This window comes from Pipistrellus hanaki (assembly GCF_964339955.1).
Source record: "Pipistrellus hanaki genome assembly, chromosome: 21".
Taxonomy (NCBI): Eukaryota; Metazoa; Chordata; class Mammalia; order Chiroptera; family Vespertilionidae; genus Pipistrellus; species Pipistrellus hanaki.
The window spans coordinates 7015065-7035145 of NC_140523.1; the positions used below are offsets into that span (position 1 = coordinate 7015065).

General features: G+C 41.4%; 2 protein-coding genes across 2 annotated transcripts in view; both read right to left on the bottom strand.

Annotated features, from left to right (window-relative positions):
* Window positions 1-908, bottom strand: part of LOC311614403 (zinc finger protein 416-like) — a 108763-nt gene extending 107855 nt beyond the window's left edge. Inside the window, exon 1 of the mRNA XM_084869230.1 lies at window positions 752-908. The gene's annotated coding sequence lies outside the window, so the exon portion shown is untranslated. The remainder of the gene's footprint in view (window positions 1-751) is intronic.
* LOC311614377 (uncharacterized protein) overlaps window positions 1-20081 on the bottom strand; it is a 120054-nt gene that overhangs the window by 86342 nt on the left and 13631 nt on the right. The window lies entirely within an intron of this gene.

Sequence of the window (20081 nt, forward strand, 5' to 3'; positions counted from 1 at the left end):
TCCGCAATATCCATCCCCGCTTCCCACCACTGATGGCCCCAGCATTTGAGATTGAAGTAAAACTCCTCATGCAAAACCACACCTCATCTCTTTGTTGCCTTTACACTAAGGTGAGCAGATGTCCCAATTTTTAACAGTTGGTCCCGCATCCCCGCGTCGTTTTTTAAAAAGTCCCGATGTTTTGAAAGAATTCACGAGAAGCTAGGGAACGACGGGAGAACGGGAAGGGAATAGACGCTTTTTGGTGGCCAGGTGGCTATTTAGCCAGGATATGAGTTTTATATTATTTTTGCTCATTTTATAATGTTAAACTTAAATAATAACAAATAATTGTTGGGAACTGATTATCGAGATCTGCTTATCAAAGGTCGCATTGTTGATCAGTTGTTGGAATTCACTCAAATGAGAAATATGCCAAGGAATAAAAGAATACTATACATAACTTCTATTCATTTGTAAATTGTACTTACGTTGAAATTTAAAAAATATATATTACAATACTATTTTTGCATTCTATGAAAATTTTCGTTGCTCCATAGAGACCAAATTTTTAATCAACTCCCCCTCTCCCCCTCTCCCCCAGTGGTGTCCCGCTTTACCAACGTTAAAATCTGGGCACCTTACTTTACACCCAAAATAGAGCCGGTGTCCCCATCCTCCCCGCTCAGTCCCACCACCGCCTCCGCACGCGGTGGCTCTGCCGCCCTCCACCCTCCTCCCCGTCACCCCCGCGCCCCCAGGAGGGACTCACCATCCTGAGCGCGGGGCCCGGGCGGCGGGACCGGGGAGGCGGCTCCCCAGGCGGGAGGGTCCGGGGGTCAGGCTGCGGGGACGCTGGGAGCGGAGAGGAGCCGGGGGCGCGGAGACGCCGATCTCCTCGGGCTGTGGGGGCTCCAGGCGCCTCAGTCGCGCCCTTGGGTCCGAGGCTTCCTCCACCTCCTCAGCCTCCTCCTTCTCACGACCTGTGAGCAGAAGCGTGGGAGTCTCTGAAGAACCTGGAGTTCAAAAATGTCCGCCAGGAGGAGGAAGGCGGAAGTCCCGCCCTAACCGGATGCACAGACACAAAAGGGCCCTTTAGCGCCACCTACGTGGTCGCGTTGCTTTCTGGGTAATGTAGTTTTCTCAAACACCAAAGAGAGCTAGCATCCCAGCCCATTACTTTGGGGAATAAAGGTGATGGGGTTCAGCAAGTGGCCCTGGGGAAGGAAAAGATGGGGCCAGAAGCCTGGTTCAGTGGAACAGACTAGAAGATCTTCCAGGATAGGGGTGTGGGGAGAACTGGGTGAGATTACGCCAAAGAATATATGCACAGTCGAAAATAGGAGACATCTATTACTATCAGTGATAAAAATATTGTGTATTTTGTTTTATCCCTAATCAGCTTGGCTCAGTGGATAGAGCATTGGCCTTGGGACTCAAGGGTCTCAGGTTCGATTCCGATCAAGGACACGTACTTTGGTTGTGGACACCTACCCAATAGGGAGCATGTAGGAGGTGGCTGAATGATGCTCCTAACTCTCTATCCCTCTCCCTTCCACTCTGAAAAATATCAATGAAATATGTTTTTTTTAAATGCATTTTTTAAATCTTAAATAATATAGCCCACCTGGTGTATCTCAATGGTTGAGCACTAACCCATGATCCCTGAGGTTATGGTTCTATTCCTGGTCAGGGAACATACATGGTTTGTAGGTTCAATTCTCAGTTGGGTGAGGATGGCGATACACAGCAGGCAGCTAATCAGTGATTCTCTCTCATCATTAATACAATATATGTATTTCTCCTCTCCCTTCCTTTCTCTAAAATCAATAAAAATATATTTTTAAAGTATGTACATACATGCATAGTCCATGCACATAGCCAATTATGTGCTGAGTGCCTAGAAATGGTGGGGGAAGGGTAGAGGGAGGCAAAGGAAGATGAGGATGGGGGAAATTGGGTCTATGTGTAATAGAGCCAACAATAAAAAACATAGTTTGCGCACATGGCGTGGATCAGTGGTTGGGCATGAACCCATGAGCCAAGGTATCTCTGGTTCGATTCCAGGTCAGGGCACATTTCTAGGTTGGGGAGCTCCATCCCTGTAGGGGGCATGTGGGAAACAACTGGGCAATGATTCTCTCTCGTTACTGATGTTTCTCCATCTCCCCCTCTCTCTGAAAAATTAATAAAAGAAAGATTAGTGTTAAAACTGATTTGACTCAACAACACCGAGTTGAGGACCAATCCTCTTGTTTTTGGCCCCAGCTTTGCTCCCACTTTGAAGGATACAGAGTTTATTAACACAGGCTCCTTTGGGGGTTTTCTGGGGTAACCCGTGATTCCTATTTGCGTTTCTCTCTCCTTGCTTAGGGTTCACTACATGGGCAATGTCCCCAGGCTGCCAAGGCACAGAACACATTCATCCTCCTTCCAGAACTAAATGTTTGTTGCACTTCTCCCTTCTCAGTTTACTCTTCACGATTCAAACTGTGGTAGGCAGAATAATGGCCACCAAATGTTGCCTGCAGTGCCATGAATACAATGATGTGCTACTGAAATATCTAATCAGGTCCATGTTCAATGCAATCATTTTGACAGTTTAAAATGAACCGTAATGAGAGTATTTGCACCAGGAAATTGACAAATACTACAAACCTACATGCCACTTAATGTACTAATGAATGCTTAGACTTAAATAAGAGTGGCTCCGAATGTTAACAATGCAGATGAAATGTGTCAGTATATTGTATAAGTTGACATCAGTTGTGCACATCATTAAAACTGAATGAAATAGTTTTCCTTTCAGGATACAAAACCTATGGTTCCATATGGCAAAGAGTCACTTGAGTCAGTAAGGAATTAGGGATATTTAAGCATATGTCTTAGATCCTGCACAGTCCTCCTTTGGGTAAAATAATACATTTATTTAAACAATTTGCAAAACATTCTCAGCAGACATTTAAATTAGGCTGATAAAAACAAATGTTCACCATAAAAAAAATTTTCAGTAGATGGAATTAAAGCAAAAGCATGTTAACATTATGTGCATGTCCAGGCTTACTATTTGAAAAGGTTAACCATTGTATGTCCTTGCAGGGTAGCAGAAATATTGGAATTTTGTATAATATGAGTTAGGGGGAAGGCAAAGGAAATGACCATTTTTGGCTCACAGTTCCATATATCTTAAATGTAAAACATTCACCTACACAACAGTTTGATTAGTAAAACATATGTCTATATACAGATTTGAATGAAAATATTTCCAAAAGATTTACTTATAATACCTGAAATCTAGAAATTACAACAATGGAGATCAACAGATAAAGGGGTTATTCACAGAATCCAGTATTACTCAGCAATTAAAAAAAAATCACACTTCACATAAGCATTTGTATTGAATCTCAGCATGACTGTGTAGCTTCGAGGAAATCAGAATTTCTTAAAAAGTACACATCAAATAGTACCAATCAAAGTATGAACAGTATGAACTATTGTAGTGTAAAGAATGGAAAAATCCATGATTGCATGGAGGGCCAAGAAAGGCAGAAAGAAAATTTCCAACAGGGCAATAGGAAAATGCAGGATGTGGCAAAAGAAGGTTTAGAGTTGTTGGTATGAAAAATAATTTAATCATTAATAATAATAATACAGGAACACAGTATGGTCTAGCCAGTGTCCTCAGTTAGTTGGGAGTCATCCCTTTAAAGAAAGGTCTCTGGTTTGATTCCAGGTCACTGCACATCCACCAATGTATCCCCAGTAGTGGGGGTGAAGGAGAGACCAGATCTATGTTTATCTCTTTATTTCAAACTATTTCTCTCTCCTAACCCCAAAAAGCATAAAATGATTTTCTAAAATATTTTTTAAAATATAATCTGAACTTCCAACAGTGAGCCTATTATAGCGCCACCCTGTGTATGAGTTAGAGATGTGTTTATGTCACATCTGACAGTTTCTGAGCTTTCCCTCTAGGTCAGAGCTGACCAAATAGCACCCATTAGAAAGGTGCTCCCTGTTGCATGTCAGTTCTCATTTCCTGGAAAGACCAACCTTGCCTCAGTGGCAGCAAATGTTGGCAAGCACTGAAGAATATTGCCATTGGAATCAACAGCAAAGCTTACTGATTACAAAAGACACATCCTGGGCTGATGACAAGATTATCCATCCTCTAGCTTTGAGTCCTTGCCCGTTGAGCAACAACTTGAAGTGACTTCCCTGGAGGGACAAGGGAATCCAACAAACCCTTGAGATTATTTTCTCTGCAAGTGACTCTAGCTATAGGAAATAGTGATGGAGGACATCAGATTGTCCTCAAAGACCAAACAAGCCACATGACCTGAAATTATTTTGACATATCCACAAGATGCATTTTCCATCTAATCTAACTGTAGTGTCTCCCATGATTATGAAATAAAGTTCAATGTGTGCTACTGAAATATCTAAGCAGGTCTGTGTTCAATGCAATAATTTGACAGTTTAAAGAGAACCATAATGAAAGTATTTACACCAGGAAATATTCAAATTCTACACACCTACATGTAACTTAATGGATTAATGAATGCTTATACGTAAATAAGAGTGACTCTGAATATTAATGATGAAATTAAGACTGTAAGTACACCATATAAATTGACTTCAGTTGTGCTCCCTGAGAGTGCAGTGTGGCTGATTTATTTTTCGGAATTACTACACTCATATGGTGTTCTCCAGTGTGAATTCTGTGATGCCTTGTGAAAGCAGATTTTTGCCTAAATGACTTCCTACATTTAAAACACTCATATGGCTTTTCTCAATAAGTGTGAATTCTCTGATGTTTTGTGAAAGTACATTTTCGCCGAAATGATTTCCCACATTCACTACACTCATAAGGCTTTTCTCCAGTGTGAATTTTCTGATGTTCTTTGAGAGTGGATATCTGCTTGAATGATTTTCCACATTCACTACACAAATAAGGCTTTTCTCCAGTGTGAACTCTCTGGTGTTTTCGGAGGTTAGACCTTTGACTGAAGCACTTCCCACAATCACGACACTCATATGGCTTTTCCCCAGTGTGAATTCGGTGATGATTCGTGTAATCAGATTTTCTCCTAAATGATTTCCCACATTCACCACACTCATATGGCTTTTCCCCAGTGTGAATTCGGAGATGCTTTGTATAATCAGATTTTCGCCTAAATGATTTCCCACATTCACCACACTCATATGGCTTTTCTCCAGTGTGAACTTTCTGGTGTGCTCTGAGAGTGAAGATCTTTCTGAATGACTTCCCACAATCACTACACTCATAAGGTTTTTCTCCAGTGTGAACTCTCTGGTGTTCTCTGAGAGTGCAGATCTTTCTGAATGACTTCCCACAGTCACTACACTCATAAGGTTTTTCTCCAGTGTGAACTCTCTTGTGCTGTGTGAGAGTGAACATGTGCCTGAATGACTTCCCACAATCACTACACACATATGGCCTCTCACCAGTGTGAATTCTGAGGTGTTCCATGAGTTTAAACCTTTGACTGAAGTACTTCCCACAATCACTACATTGATATGGCTTTTCGCCAGTGTGAACTGTCTTGTGGCATAAGAAGTTACATTTCTGACTAAATGATTTTCCACATTCAGTGCACTGGTAAGGTTTTTTTCCTGTGTGAACTCTGTGGTGTATAGTGAGGGAAGACCTGTGATGGAACAGCTTCCCACAATCAGTACACTCATAGGACTTTTCTCTGGTGTGAACTCTATTATGTCTATTGAGATTTGAGATAGATCTGAAAACTTTCCCACTTGTATTACACTCATAATGCACTCCTCCAGAGCAGACACCCTGATGTTGAACAAGGATCTGTTTGTGGCAGGCAGCTTTTTCACTTTCATCCCATTGGTGATGCCTTTTTCTTTCAGGAAATTCTTCTGAAATCTCACAATTGTGTGGCTCCTCGGTGTTGATAGTGGCCTGCGCCTTAAGAAGCTCTGAGATGTCTGGGAAGCCTTCCCCAACCTCCATACTGGTTGAAGACAGCCCTAATATATAGAAACTGCACCTGGTCACAAATGAGGCCTGGTCCACAGCTTCCTTCCATAGATTCTCTCCACTGGCATGTCGGTGTTGCTGGTGAGGGCTGTCACTGAAAGAGAAGTCTCTCATACATGCATCACTGAAGAATGCTCTCTGTTCAAATTCTGCTGCTTGTGACTCAGTTAGGTGCAGACTATCTTTTAACACAGAAAAACACCTCCCACAGAGAAGGGTCCCCTGGGTTGCTGAAGCTGTCTCAGAGGCACTTTCCTGTGACTCCCCTTTCACACATTCACTCTGCTCAGAACAGGCCTCAGCGTCATGTGTTTTATGCTCACAACCTAAAAACAGAAAAATGGTGATGAAATAAGTGGCGACTGTGGTGACAGAGAGAAGTTTCTTTATAAAAGTGTATCACACATAACACATTGGTTTCATGCAATTTCTGAGAGTAACATATCTGCTGGAAGGATTGAAGAAATGCTCCTGTGATACTCTGTGCCACTGAAGATCACCATGCCCAGAAGATCTTAAACAAAATATGAAACAAATATGACAAGCAGCACTTGAAACAGATGCTGGATCATCTACTCTTTCTTCTGCTAACAGTGTTCAAAGGACTTGTCTGCAGGTGATATGGGCAAGCTGTGAAGAATGTTGCTTACATCTTATTCCAAGGAAAATTTTAAAAACAAGAGGCTTGTGTCAAGGTCTAGTGAGGCATTTATGTGCATCTCATAACAAATATCCAGGTTATTATTTGAAAATACTGCAGATAGCGCAGTTCAGAAGAGCAGGTGAAGGGAAAAGAGTAAAAAGGGAAAGGTAGCCATAAACCAAGAAGTCACAGATTGAAAGATAAATCAGCTGTCAAGCATGTCAAGAAAGAGAGATACATCAGCTGTTGCCAATGGCAGAGCAACCTAAACTCTGTTGATCATGAGCAGGTTTCTAGTAGGATCTACACACCAACTGTATGTCATATTCCTGTGAGTTGCAAAACTAGATATCCTTTTAGATCATCCTTCATGTTCACTTTCTGAAAACATCAGTGTTGCCCTTGAACCTATTATTGTACAAGCTCATTTAACACAGATATTCTTAATTTTATTGAAAGACAATGGAGATGAGTAGGAAGCACCTGGTCCCATTAAGGTGTTTGGAACAATCCTGACTCCCAGACACTTCCTGCACTATTTGATGCTATGGGTGTTTAAGGGATATTCATGGAGTCCTTTGCTCAGGTCTTTCCAAATGACTCAGCCCTCTTGGCTACATGACATTTGACAGGAAAATGGAATAAAATATAAGAGCCCAAGGTCTCGATATTGGAGAGAGAAAGCTTACATTTGGAGAATAAAGGAAAGAGAGGACATCACCTCAGGACACTAGTAGAATTGTAAAGGTCTCACCTACAGTTGATACAAGTTCAAAAACTTCCAGCATCATCCTGCGGGATCGAAATCTCTGAGCCTCATCAAGGAGATCCCACTCCTCCTGAGAGAAAGTAATGGCCACGTCCTCAAAGTTCATATCCTGTCACAATGGACACAGTTCAGTCCATGATCAGTTTCTCTGATATGATTTTATGTTCATCATCCCCAACGTCCATATTCTTCCTCAACTCCCCACATAAGAAAAGAACCCAGGACTTGGTGCATCAAAGTCCCACTATCCTTATATTTCTGCTGTTACTTTGTCTTCCCACAACAATAAGGGTAGATAATTATATAGGGAATACCTGTGCTCTAAGACTGACATGCAGGCCACACTTCCCCTTTTCAAAACAGTGGGTGTCATGAACACAAGGGAGAGATGGTGTCCATAATGATAGTGTGAGGATTTGATATAATGCTCTGTAGTCCCTTGAATTCCCATTTTAAGACCCCAATAATTATGGCATCAAACTTCAATTATTTGAACCCAATCTCAGGGTGCTTAAGCCATTATTTTTCACTGCCTCTAGGTCAAAATTCATTGAACCACACTTCTCTCACACAACTTCATTCCCAGATGCACAAAGTCAAATGTAACACAAGTATGTCTTGATTATCACAGTATATTTCCTAATCATCTTCTTTTCCAAAATTTGAATCTACCACCTCTTAATATATTTCTCTTACCATTCTGCCTTCCAAAGACAGTGGAGAATTTAAAGTCCAAAGGATGGTGATGTATGCTATCTCATTCCTATTTTCAGGAATTAACCTGTAAATTGACCACTCTGTAGTATCAGCAGGTAATGGACTCAACCTTCATTCTCTCTTATTGAAATGCCATGGTTCCGCAGCCTTTAATGCACATGCCCTCTCCAAGGACACATCATTCCTTCTCCCACACCTGTCTCACACCTGCACTCCCACACCCACAGCCCCCAAAGTCATCTCCTTCACTTCCTACTCATTGGTCAGCATTAGTGGTATATATGCTGCTTGAGAAATTCAAACAGGAAAAAGTTCTACACCAACTCTGAGAGTCCACACTCATTTGGGCAACCTTCAGTCCTTCAATGAAGGCCTCTCTTCATTAATCAGGTCCCATAGTCTATGGCCCTCTACCCCATTCCCAGTGAGTCTCAACAATGACCCTAATGCTTTAAGCAAATCAACCAGAATGAGGAAAACAACCCAGGCTCAAAATCACAACAATATCCTGTTATATGTTTAAGAAGTAAATATGTAACAACTGCTGTCTCATCTTGTTTGATTGCTTTTCACTTTCCGATTAAAAAGATAAAGAAAAAGATGATCTACAACATTTCCCTTGTCCCTACACTGTGTCTCCATTTCACAGAAGTTTTCATCTTTAAACTGTGCCTCTGAGTTCCAATTGCTCATGAACTGCTCCCTGAAATATCACAACGCTAACAGGTAAAATATAAAAGTTTTGGTATCCAGAGTGAACATTAGTTTCTACTGTGAATATCTGCATTTCAGCTGATAGTCCTTCCATATCACCAGTGGCCAAATGCAAGCTTCTACTCCTACCTCTCTCTCCACCTCCAAATTAGAAAATCATGGTGGCCACATGTAAAACACCAATGCAGAATCCAAAGCTTATTTAACCTCCACTGCCACCCCCAGTGGCTACTAACAACGACACTAACCAAGATAATCATAGCAGCATCTATCCTAGTCTTTCTACCGCCTCCATCCCATCTATAGGGTTCAGCCTGCTGCAGCCACAGGGAGTCTAATAACACCTGGCTCAAATACCCTGCCTCCATTGCTCCAAACCACTGATTGCTCCCATCACCTACAGAACAGACTTCCACGTTGTCACAAAGCTATTAAAGACCTGACTCTTTTCCCATTGTTTCCAGTTTCTAATTAAAAGAAGTATGGGGAAGGGGACAACTTAGGGTTCCTTAATGAGCTCAGACTTCACTCCAAGCCTTGACCCGTATAGCAACCCATGCCCGGAAAAACTTCTCACATCCCATTCCACTGGTTGCCCAAAACCAAGACCAGTTATATGACCCTAGTCCTGGAACATAGAATTCTGGGTTTAGTGTCCCATCAAAATCCCCAGGTCAAAGACCTAGAAGAGTGGCTGAACATATTCCCAGGACACAACTATCTCAGAGGCAACAAGAATTTGAGGCTTTAAAATAAGCTCTACAACTCAGCCCCCTTAAGTGGTTCTGACTGCAGGAATCTGATGAAAGTAAAGGTCTGTTGAGAGCCTGGAAACCACCACCAGGACCCATAGTCTCAGGCTGCTCAGGGCCCTTGCCCAGCCCAGGCCCAGTGATACCTGTATTCCATCATGGCTTTCCCAGGACTTCTCCATCCTCTCCTTAACTGCTATCTTCTCTCTTATAGTATGCTCTTCCTCTGAGAGGTTTTGAGAAAAGGTTAGTAACCTAACTCCCACCATGCCCCTTTTTGAATCCCAGCCATTAATGGCAGCAGCTTCCTGCAAATGAAAGCAAAACTCTTCACACAAAACTATGCTGCGTCTTCTTTGCTTCCCTTAGGTATAAGGCAGACCAGGAGTTCCCAAATCCTCCCTCCTCAGTCACACCACCACAGCCTGTCACCTTCTCCCACACAATCACACCATGGGACACCCTCAAGCAACTCACTATTCTGGCGCTGAGACCTGGACTTCAGGACCGGACAGGCCCCCACACCAGAGGTTGGAGGGTAAATGAGGTGAAGCCAGGTTGAACTCTGGAAGCAGAGAGTAGTTTAGAAGCACAAAGAACTCAATCACAGCCTGTTGTGACCCAACCAGCCTCACACACACAACTGCAGTGTGGGGACGCTACCTCTGTTGTATCGTGACCTAGCACTGGAACATCCAAATCTGTGAGCACACTGCAAAGGTCAAATTCACCACCAAGATAAAGACTCTGGAAGTCAAACTCAAAACAATGAGCACAGTGATAATGAGCCTCTCCTGGGCGTCGTTGACTAAGCCCAGCCCTCCTTGGCACAAGGCACTTTGGGAAATGTAGCAATCTAGCCTTGCATGTGTTTCTAGGATCCCAATCACTCACTGACCATTACGAATATTGTTCTGGGGCATCCAAGTGACATTGGGAATTGTGAACTTTAGGTTTTATAAGATTGTCACAGGTTTCTAGGGAGTGTTATATACAAAACTGAACTCCCGTTTGGAAACATTATTTCATATTCTGTGACTCTTAGAATGCTCCCTGAGGTGAAAATTATTATTTGAATTATTCCTTAAGACTACAAATCTAAATGGATAAATATATGTAAAGATATTTCAATTGACTTTTACATAGAGAAGAAGGATAGAAACATAGAATGTCTTCCTCCTACATGACCCCCTAATGGGCTATAGCCCATAACCACAGAAAGTGCTCTCAAATACCAACTTAACCAGCAGTATTACAGTGCAAGGGACTACACTCAATAAACTGAGACTTTTCAGCTTACCTTTTTTTTTTCATGAAAACATCATTATTAAGATAAAAAGCAGGCTATATGTAATTCAGGTTTTAAAATGAAATTTGACAGGATATACAGGCAAACACATTGACATTCTCTATACTGTCTGCATGTCTGTAGTCAGTACACAATGAGATGTTAAGGAGCTAAGAGTTACTGAATATTTACTAGAGTTGCCAAGCCCGGATTCAATGCTTTACATGCATTATTATTTCATTTAATCCCCTTTGCAATCTGAGATGGTTTCACAATCTATTTGATGGGGAGGGAATCCAGACTCAGAGTTTCAATATGAATTGCTTGTTTGTAGAGTTAATAAAGGCAGGGCTGGAAGTCACACCCATGTGTCTCTAACCACCTTCCTTTGGCTTCTAATTTTAGGCTCTGCTGCCCCCTAGACGGTAGAATCGGAGATGCATTTCCATTAGGACAGACTAGATGTTATTGTGGGTAATGAGCAGCCCAAAAGCTTTAGTGGTTTAGAGTAAAGAAGGTATCTTTCTTGTTCCTAGCACGTGAACACCCTGATTCTGCTGGAATCAGGATAAAGGAGCAGCCAACATGTAGGTTCCTGCTGGGTGTTATCAGAGATGGACAGAGAGGGCGGCCCATCTCCCTGGGTCCAGACTCTTCTGTTAAGATAACTGGCTTGACTCCCACATTTCATTGGTCAAAGCCTATCACTGGCTGTAGCCCACATCAGGGTCGGTAGTAGAGCCTGACCTACTTGATGGGCCCCAGTCCAAAGGCTACCAAACGGTGCCAGGCTCTTTGGGTCTGCTAAGGGGCAAAGGAGAAAATTAGGGATTGGTAACTAATAGCAGTGGATGTTAATCAGGATGGTTTCTTGGCTTTCTCCTCATTCACCTAGATTTTGTCCCTGAGCTTCTCCAAACCCAGGATTTATCAGCCCGAACTTCAAAAAAAAAAAAAAAAGGAGATTGGTCAGATATCATTGCCATAAAAATCAGAACCCACTTCTGAGTGGGACCCTGGGTAACTCCCTGGTACCTGGGTTCCCCACTGTGCTGGGAGTGAAGTCCACATGTTAAGAGAGATGACTGGAAAGGTCACTGCATGTTCTCTTATATTCACAGCAGTCATTACCCTGCCTCCCAGCCTCCTTGTCATTTGCATTGCCAGGTGAATGATCCATGAGGTGGGGCTTATTAGAAAAGTGCCGACAATGACACCCATGGTGATCCTGTGGTTTCCGTTCATTCTGTGCAGGGACCTGTGCTAAATGTGGTCCCTTCATATTTTCCCCATCCCCACTGCAGAGCGCACTGAGCCCATACTGCCTTCTGGCCCTGGTGTTACGGGGAGACCATGCACACTCAGTAGATGAGCAGAGATGGCAGGTCCAGGAGTGATGCTCAGAGCAGCCCAGGCACCTTCCTCTATTACCTTGTAGCTGATATATCCCATGTGCAAGGCATATGCCTGCCTCTGGAGTCCACCAGTTCCCTAAGTCCCCCAATCATCAATGCTCTGCCCGAGGTGCCTAAGCCTGGGACGGTGGTTGTCCAGCCACTCAAGTCTGCCCGAGGCTCAGGTAACCAGGGACAGCTGAGGCTTCCACTGTTGACACTGGATACAGCAGTGGTGTGATGGGGCATCACCTTTCCCTGATCTCCAGGAGGCCTCCCACCCCTGAGGGCTCCTTGAGTGTGAGAGGGTACAGGGTGGGCTGAGGGATCCCCCACTCCAATGCATGAATTTTCATGCACCGGGCCTTTAGGACTTAATAAAGCCATAAGGAGCATTTGCATTAAAGACCCAGATATCTCTAACTGGTTAGAAAATTAAAATCCCAACCTTATTTGAGCAGGAGCATCTCTATTAATTTCCCAGAAGGACAAGCCTTGCTTCAGGGGAAGCAAATATTGGCAATCAGTGAAGATGATTACCATGGGAATCCATAGGAATGCTGACGGATCACAAAAAACAACAACAACCTGGGACTGATTATAGGATTATCCTTCCTCACCTCTAAGGTCTTTTCAGTTGAGGAAACCTTGAGATAACCATCGTAGATGGGTCAGGGGACTAAAAAAATTAATGTTTATCTTCTCTGCCAATGACTTCAGCCACAGAAAACAGTTATGGAGGCCCTGAAAATGTCTATAAGCAAACAGCACACAAGCCACAGACCTTTGACCATTTGTAAAATATGTTTATAAGAGGCATTTCCCCCTCCAATTTACTGCAGTCTTTCCTACTCTCTATGAATACAGTGTTTCTATGTTAATAGTGATTCCATTTAAAACTCGGAGTCTTACAGCAAATGACACCAGCATATGAAATTTCATTCTAAATGGCACAAGGCTGCTTTTTAATATAGGGAGGAGTTCCCTTATACATTGCTGATAATTATGTAATACTGTGAACAGAGAATATAATTCATATTGTTCACACAGGCCCAACAAAAGACACCTATTCTGGGAGACCACTGAACTCACCAATAAGAGTGGCACCAGACTGCAAACTAGAACCACAAAGTCATGTGGACTATCTTTCAAGACCTTGGTCAGAATGCAAAATAACACAATATGTGACAAAGAGTGAATTTCTGCCATTCTTATGTACTCTGCAGCATGGAAAGTTTGGGAATCCACAAATACAGAGTCATATTAATTTACTCTCTTTAAAATATTACTCTCATATATATATATATATATATATATATATATATATATATATATATATATATATATATATTTCACAGAGAAAGGGAGGGGTGAGAGATAGAAACATCAATGAAGACAATCACTGACCAGGTGCCTCCTGCAAGCCCTGGACTGGGAATTGTGCCCACAACCCAGGCATGTGCCCTTTGCTGGAATTGAACCCAGGTTTAAAGCTTGATATTTCCCAATAATTTTACTTTGTCATTGGGAAGGTTCTGAATAATGTTTGTTGCTACTGTGTCCGTTTGTGGAAAATAAAATACATTCTTGGGCTATAAAAATATGTAATCATGTCCATGTTCAATGCAATCATTTTGACAGTTTAAAAAGAACCATAGTGAGAGTATTTACACCAGAAAATTGACAAATACTACAAACCTACATGCCACTTAATGTATTAATGAATGCTTAGACTTAAATAAGAGTAGCTCCAATTGTTAACAATGTAGATTAAATGTGTCAGTATGTTGTATAATTTGACTTCAATTGTGCAGAGCATTAAAAGTGAATGAAATAGTTTTCCTTTCAGGATGCAAAACCTATGGTCCCATATGGCAAAGAGTCACTTGAGTCAGTGAGGAATTACGGATATTTATTCATATGTCTTACATGCTGCACAGTCCTCTTTTGGTTAAAAGAATACGTTTATTTAAACAATTTGCAGATGATTCTCAGTAGACATTTAAACAAAGCAGATAAAAGTCATATTCACCATAAAAAATTCCTTAGTACATGAAATTAAAACAAAAGCAAGTTAAGATTATACGTATTTCCAGGGTTACTATTTGAAAAGGTTAACTATTGTATATACTTTGTGGGTAGCAGATAAATTGGAGTTTTCATACAATGTGGTCTAGGGGAAAGACAAAAAGAATGACCATTTTGGCTCACATTTCTGCATATCTTGTGTAAAACATTCATCTACACAACAGTTTGATAAGTAAAACATATGTCCATATAGAGGATTGAATGAAAATATTCCCTAAAGGTTTATTTATAATACCCGAAACCTAGAAATAACAAACAGAAATCAATAGATAAAGGGGTTATTCACAGAATCCAGTACTACATAGCAATAAAAAAAATTACGCTACACATAAGCATTTGTATTGAATCTCAAAATGACTGTGTAGCTTGGAGGAAACCAGCATTTGTTGAAAAGTACACTACAAATAGTGCCAATAAAATTATGAACCGTATGAACTATTCTATTGTAAACGATAGAAAAATCCATAAGTGTATAGAGGGCCAAGAAAGTCAGAGAGATAACAACAGGGCTGTAGAAAATACAGGATATGGCAAAGAAGGCTTAGAGTTGTGTGTATGGAAAATCATATAATCTTTAATAATAATAATAATAAAGGAACAAAGTGTGGTCCAACCAGTGTCCTCAGTTGGTTAGGTGTCATCCCTTTCAGAGAAAGTTCTCTGGTTTGATTCCAGGTCAGTGCACATCCCCCAATGCATCCCCAGTAGGGGGCAAGAAGAAGACAGCAAATCTATGTTTATCTCTATCTTCCAGCCTCTTTTGCTCTCCCACCCGAAAAAAGAATAAAATCATTTTCTAAAATATTTTTAAAAATACAGTCTGAACTTCCAACGGTGAGCCTATTATAGCGCCACCCTGTGTATGAGCTACAGGTGTGTTTATGTCACATCTGACAGTTTCACAGCTTTCTCTCTAGGTCAGAGCTCACCAAATAGCACCCATTACAAAGGGGCTCCCTGTTGCACGTCAGTTCTCATTTCCTGGGAAGACCAACCTTATCTCAGGGGCAGCAAATGTTGGCAAGCAGTGAAGAGTATTGCCATTGGAATCAGCAGGAATGCTGACTGGTTACAAAAGATACATCCTGGGGCTGATTACATGATTATCCATCCTTTAGCTTTGAGTTCTTGCCTGTTGAGCAAAACTTCAGGTGACCTCCCTAGGGGGGACAAGGAAATCCACAAACCCATGAGATTATTTTTTCTGCCAGTGACTCCAGCTACAGGAAATAGAGATGGAGGTCCTCAGACTGTCCTCAAAGACCAAATATGCCACATAACCTGGAAAAATTTGGACTTATATCTAGAAGAGGCACTTTCCATTTAGTTTAACTGCAGTGTCTCCCATGACTATGAAATAAAATACAATAATATGCTACTAAAATATCTAATCAGGTCCGTATTCAATGCAATCATTTGACACTTTAAAAAGAACCATAACGAGAGTATTTACACCAGGAAATTGTCTATTACTAAAACCTATGTATCACTTAAGATTAATGACTGCTTAGACTTAAATTAGAGTGGTTCTGAATATTAATGATGAAATTAAGAGTGTAAGTACATCATATAAGTTGACTTCGGTTGTTCTCCCTGAGAGTGCAGGTGTGACGGATTTACTTTACTTAAATACTACACTCATAGGGTTGTTCTCCAGTGTGAATTCTGTGATGCCTTATGAAAGCAGATTTTTGCCTAAATGATTTCCCACATTTAAAACACTCATATGGCTTTTCTCAATAGGTGTGCATTCTCTGATGTTTTGTGAAAGCACATTTTTGCCTAAATGATTTCCCACAATCACTACACTTATAAGGCTTTTCTCCAGTGTGAAGTCTCTGATGTTTTCTGAGATTGGAGATCTGCCTGAATGACTTTCCACAATCACTACACTTATAAGGCTTTTCTCCAGTGTGAAGTCTCTGATGTTTTCTGAGAGTGGAGATCTGCCTAAATGACTTCCCACAATCACTACACTTATAAGGCTTTTCTCCAGTGTGAAGTCTCTGATGTTCTCTGAGAGTGGAGATCTGCCTGAATGACTTCCCACAATCACTACACTTATAAGGCTTTTCTCCAGTGTGAACTCTGCGGTGTGTAAGGAGGTTACAGCTCTGACTGAAGCGCTTCCCACATTCCCTACACTCATAAGGCTTTTCTCCAGTGTGAACTCTCTGGTGCAGTGTGAGATGGGAACTTAGCCTAAATGTCTTCCCACAATCACTACACTCATATGGTCTCTCACCAGTGTGAATTCTGAGGTGTTCAATGAGATTACACCTTTTACTGAAGCACTTCCCACAATCACTACATTGATATGAATTTTCCCCAGTGTGAACACTCTTGTGTTGTAAGAAGTTACATTTCTGACTAAACGATTTTCCACAGTCAGTGCACTGGTAAGGTTTTCCTCCTGTGTGAACTCTGTGGTGTATAGTAAGGGAAGACCTGTGATTGAACAGTTTCCCACAATCAGTACACTCATAGGACTTTTCTCCAGTGTGAACTCTCTTATGTTTATTAAGATTTGAGATACATGTGAAAATTTTCCTACAAGTATAACACTCATAATTTACTACTCCATAGCAGACACCCTGATGTTGAACAACATTCTTTTTGTGGGAGGCAACTTTTTCACATTCATCCCATGGATGATGCCTTTTTCTATCAGGAAATTCCTCTGAAATCTCACGATTGTGTGGCTCCTCAGTGTTGACAGTGGCCTGGGCCTGAAGAAGCTCTGAGATATCTGAGGAGTCTTTCACAACCTCCATACTGGTTGAAGACACCCCTGATAAATAGAAGCTGCACCTGGTCACAAATGAGGCCTGGTCCACAGTTTCCTTCCAGGGCTTCTCTCCACTGGCATCTCTGTGTGGCTGGTCAGGGTTTGCACTGAAACAGAAGTCTCTCACACATGTGTCACTGAAGACTGCTTTCTGTTCAAATTCTGCTGCTAGTACCTCAGTCAGGTGCAGACTATCTTTTAACACAGAGAAACACCTCCCACAGTGAGGGGTCCTCTGAGTTGTTGAAGCTTTCTTAGAAGCACTATTCTGTAACTCCCCTTGTATACATTTACTCTGCTCAGAACAGGCCTCTGCATCATGTGTTTTATGAGCACAACCTGAAATCAGAAAAATGGTGATGAAATAACTGTTGATTGTGGTTATAGTGAGAAGTCTCTTTATAAATGTGTATCGCACATAACACATTGGTTACATACAATTGTCTGACAGTAACAAATGTGTAGGAAGGATTGAAAAAATGCTGCTGTAATGCTTGGTGCCACTGAAGATCACCATACATGGAAGATCTCAAACAAAATATGAAACAAATATGGCAAGCAACACATGAAACAGAAGCTGGATCATCTGTTAATTCTTCTGCTAACAGTGTTCTACAGGACTTGTCTGCTGGTGACATGGCAAGCTGTGGATAATGTTGCTTACATCTTATTCCAAGTAAAATTCAAGAAATTAAAAGCTTGTGTCAAGGACTAGTGAGGCACCTATGTGCATCTCATAACAAATATCTAGGTTATTATTTGAAAATACTGCAGATAGCGCAGTTCAGAACAGCAGGTGAAAGGAAAAGAGTAAAAAGGTAAAGGTAGCCATAAACACGGAAGTCACAGATTGAAAGATAAATCAGCTGTCAAGCATTTCAAGGAAAAGAGATAAATCAGCTATTGCCAATGGCAGAGCAACCTAAACTCTGGTGATCATTAGCAGGTTTCTAGTAGTATCTAAATACCAACTGTATGTCATAATTCCCATGAGTTGCAAATCTAGATATCCTTTTAGATCATCCTTCATGTTTACTTTCTGAAAACATGAGCGTTGCCCTTAAACCTATTATTGTACAAGCAAATATAACACAGATATTCTTAATTTTATTGAAAGACAATAGAGGTGAGTAGGAAGCACCTGGTCCCATTAAGGTGTTTGGAACAATCCTGATTCCCAGACACTTCCTGCACTATTTGGTGCTATGGGTGTTTAAGGGATATTCATGGAGTCCTTTGCTCAGGTCTTTCGCAGTGACTCAGCCCTCTTGGCTACATGACATTTGACAGGAAAATGGAATAAAATAGAAGAGCCCATGGTCTCGGTATTGGAGAGAGAAAGCTTACAATTGGAGAATAAAGGAAAGAGAGGACATCACCCCAGGACACTAGGAGAATTATGAAGGTCTTACCTACAGATGAGACGAGTTCAAAAACTTCCAGCATCATCCTGCGGTATAGAAATCTCTGAGCCTCATCAAGAAGCTCCCACTCCTCCTGAGAGAAAGTAATGGCCACGTCCTCAAAGTTCATATCCTGTCACAATGGACACAGTTCAGTCCATGATCAGTTTCTCTGATATGATTTTATGTTCATCATCCCCAACGTCCATATTCTTCCTCAACTCCCCGCATAAGAAAAGAACCCAGGACTTGGTACATCAAAGTCACTCTCTCCTTATATTTCTGCTGTTACTGTGTCTTCCCACAACAATAAGGGTAGGTAATTATATAGAGAATACCTGTGCTCTAAGACTCACATGCAGGCCACACTTCCCCTTTTCAAAACAATGGGTGTCATGAACACAAGGGAGTGATGGTGTCCATAATAAGAGTCTGAGGATTTGACCTAATGCTTTGTTGTCCCCTGAATTCACATTTTAAGACCCCAATAATTATGGCATCAAACTTCAATTATAATATTTGAACCCAATCTCAGGGTGCTTAAGCCATTATTTTGCACTGCCTCTAGGTCAAAATTCATTGAACCACACTTCTCTCACACAACTTCATTCCCACAGGCACAAAGTCAAATGTAACACAAGTATGTCGTGATTAGCACACTATATTTCCTAATCATCTTCTTTTCCAAAATTTGAATCTACCACCTCTTTAATATATTTCTCTTACCATTCTGCCTTCCAAAGCCAGTGGAGAATTTCAAGTCCAAAGGATGGTGATGTATGCTATCACATTCCTATTTTCAGGAATTAACCTGTAAATTGACCATTCTCTAGTATCAGCAGGTAATGGACTCAATCTTCATTCCTTCTTATTTATATGTCATGGCTCTGCAGCCTTTAATGCACATGCCCTCTCCAAGGACACATCATTCCTTCTCTCACAACTGTCTCACACCTGCACTCCCACACCCACAACCCCCAAAGTCATCTCCTTCACTTCTAACTCATTGGTCAGCATTAGTGGTATATATGCTGCTTGACAAATTCAAACAGGAAAAAGATCTACACCAACTCTGAGAGTCCACACTCATTTGGGCAACCTTCAGTCCTTCAATGAAGGCCTCTCTTCATCAATCAGGTCCCATAGTCTATGGTCCTCTACCACATGCCCAGTGAGTCTCAACAATGATCCTGATGCTTTAAGCAAATCAACCAGAATGAGGAAAACAACCCAGACTAAAACTGACAACAAAATCCTGTTATATGTTTAACAAGTAAATATGTAACGGCTGCTGTTTCATCTTGTTTGTTTGCTTTACAGTTTCCAATTAAAAAGACAAAACGATGATGTACAACATTTCCCTTGTCCCTACACTCTGTCTACATTTCACAGAAGTTTTCCTCCTGAACTGTGCCTCAGAGTTCTAATTGCTCATGAACTGCTCCCTGAAATATCACAACCCTAACGGATAAAATATAAAAGTTTTGGCATCCCCAGTGAACATTAGTTTCTACTGTGAAT